Source organism: Delphinus delphis, chromosome 11 (assembly GCF_949987515.2).
Source record: "Delphinus delphis chromosome 11, mDelDel1.2, whole genome shotgun sequence".
Classification (NCBI taxonomy): Eukaryota; Metazoa; Chordata; class Mammalia; order Artiodactyla; family Delphinidae; genus Delphinus; species Delphinus delphis.
In genome coordinates, this window is record NC_082693.1 from 52,060,960 (window position 1) to 52,063,890 (window position 2,931).

Below are 2,931 nucleotides of genomic sequence, written 5' to 3' on the forward strand. Positions count from 1 at the left end.
CTCAACCTCCGATTACCGAGTCTTGCCAAGTCTGTCCTCAAATATGTTTCTAATTCACTCAGTTCTTGCCACGTTTTGTCACCACCCTAGTCCAAGCTATCATCGTCTTTTCCCTGAACTACTGTAACAGCCTCCTAACACCCCTGCTTCCCCCAATAGCCCTCCAGTTCATTCTCCACACTGCAGCCAGAGTGATTTTTTTTTTTTTGGCCCGCCTCGCGGCTTGCGGGATCTTAGTTCCCTGACCAGGGATCGAACCTAGGCCCTCAGCAGTGAAAGTGCAGAGTCCTAACCACTGGACCACCAGGGAACTCCCAGAGTGATCTTCCAAAATATGAATAAGATGATCCATGCCTCTGCTTAAGATCCTTTCAGGGCTTCCCGTTGCTTGTACAAGAATATCCAAACCTGCTCTTTTCTGGCTGGAATCATGGAGGGTGCAGAAGAGGAAAAAAAGAAGTTCCTGCTGTACCAGAAACCGTTCAGAAAAAGCAAATAAATTTCACAGAGCTGAAGATCAAGCTCCTGAGAAGTTATCCAAAAGATGCTTTGAAAGGCAAGGAGGAAGTTTATCAATGAAGAGGCTAAGCACTGTTACAAGGAGTACAGGCAGATGTACAGAAGCAATATTCGAATGGCTAGGAGGGCAAGAAAAGCTGGCGACTTCTATGTGCCTGAGGAACTCAGATTGGCACTTGTCATCAGGATCAGAGGTAGCAATGGTGTGAGCTCAAAGGTCCGAAAGGTGCTGCAGCTTCTTCGCCTCCTCCAGGTCTTCAGTGACACCTTTGTGAAGCTCAACGAGGCTTCAGTCAACATGCTGAAGATTGTGGAACCACGTATTGCATTGGGGGTACCCAAACCTGAAGTCAGAGAAGGAACTGATCTACAAGTTTGGCTACGGCAAAATCAACAAGAAGTGAATTGCCCTGACAGATAACACATGGATTGCTCCATCACTTAGTAAATGTGGCGTCATCTGCATGGAGGATCTGATTCATGAGATCTGTTCTGTTGGAAAACGTCTCAGAGAAGCAAACAACTTCCCGTGACCCTTCAAATTGTCTTCTCCACTAGGTGTAATGAAGAAAAAGGCCACCCATCTTCTAGAAGGTGGAGACGCTGACACCAGATCAATAGGCTTATTAGAAGGATGAACTAAGGCATCTACCTTGATTATTTCTGTAATCTGGTCAGTTAATAAACGGTGACTGCTTTCAAATTGGAAGAAAAAGACAATCCAAACCCTTGAGCATGGCTTAAAAGGCCCCGCATGATCCTCATTCACCTCTCCAAACCTACCTCATGCCACTACCCCTGTGCAGCTGCTACCCCTGTGCAGCCGCTACCCCTGTGCAGCCGCTACCCCTGTGCAGCCACACTGACCTGCTTTTAATTCCTCGAAGATTCCAACCCCCCTCCAACCTCAGGGCCTTCATACAAGCTATTCCTTCTGCCTGGAACACGTGTCTCCTAACTTTCCACATGACTCTTCAACCATCAGGTTTCATCAGAGAGATCTCCTCCAACTTAAAGCAGTTCTCATAACATCCTGTTATTTTCTTCCATAGCTCTTATCAAAATCATTAATTACACACACACTTAATTGTTTAATGCCTGTAACCCTTACTGGTCTGTACACTCCCCAGACCATGTCCGCTGTGTTCATCTCTGCATTGCTCACCCCAGGCACAGAGTCTGACACATAGTAAGCGCTCAGCAATGTTTGATAAAGGAATAAGTTAATAAATGAATGATGAACTTGGATGGAGTAAACAGAATTTTTAAAATCTTATGTCACCTTTTAGAAATTATTTCTTCCTCTGTCTCCCACCAAATTCTCTTTGCCACTTACTCTTCCCTTCCCTAGCCAGTGCCTATGCTCCAAAACCTTTCTGCAGTATCAAAATACATCTATCCTGCCACATTCCCACAGGGACTCTGCCCTCTTCTGGCCAATATGGGAACTGATTCCACTTTACTGGAGCTTAAGGATTTATTTTCCTTCTCGGATATTTTTATCTTAATCAGCAACTTCTGGAAAACCAAGAGCTTGGCCCAAAATAAAGTCTTCAAATCCATTTGTTTAGTAATGTGTATAAATAAAGTCCATTAACATATTCACGAGTGATGAATCCTAAATATAACCATGGCAGATGTCACTCGTTAATCCAGCACCTGTTTATTAACTATCTACTCTGGCTGTGAAACTTAGAACTTTTCAAGAAGCCCCAGACCCAACAGGGGAGAAAGATATTGTAACTAAGTTAATGAAACTGTCCCCTCTGTAGACAACTTCCCATCTCACTTCCCCCAGACCAGGACACTGGGGAGGAAGATGATCCCTGGGCTAAAAATTTAATCAGCTCCTATACATTATGGCACATGTAAGACCTTCTCATGCTCCCATCATGACTGAGAGAGTATCATTTCTAATAAAGGTTAGAGGTAGGATCAAGAAAAAGAACCGACACAACTCTGCAAGACTCCAGGAGGGTGCTTAGAAAATCGTTGCTTTCTAGACGACATTGCCTTTGAGAATTGTTAGTGCTTGTATGTGTGTGATCCAACAGTTAATTGTGGGACCAGAGGAAATACTTGTTGGACAAAATGTCTGCCACTCCCCCTAGCAGGGAGACCTGAAAAGCAGTCTGGATTTGGGACACCCACGGCCGCCCTGGGCTACTCTGAGGTACTTGAAATTCCAGAGGCCACCTTGGATTGGCCTGCTGGTGCCACCCCTTCCCACCACTCTCCCTCATTCCACTCCCAGCCCTGGGCATTATTATAGGCTGAAAAACTCAGACTTCGGGAAATGCAATGCTAGGGAAGAGGGGTGGACCCGGGAATAAAACCAAATCCTGTGTATAAGGGTAGGATTTCCCAAAAGGTGGGTGGAGTTTCTCCCATGGGAGTTTAGAAACAAGAGGC

General features: G+C 45.2%; 1 non-coding gene and 1 pseudogene across 1 annotated transcript; one reads left to right on the forward strand and one right to left on the reverse strand.

Annotated features, from left to right (window-relative positions):
• Positions 1-237: 237 nt before the first annotated feature.
• TRNAE-UUC (transfer RNA glutamic acid (anticodon UUC)) lies at positions 238-310 on the reverse strand. The gene has a single exon. It is a non-coding gene; the product is annotated as a tRNA-Glu (tRNA).
• Positions 311-430: 120 nt separating this feature from the next.
• On the forward strand, positions 431-1,162 carry LOC132433863 (large ribosomal subunit protein uL30 pseudogene; annotated as a pseudogene).
• The last annotated feature ends 1,769 nt before the right edge of the window (positions 1,163-2,931 follow it).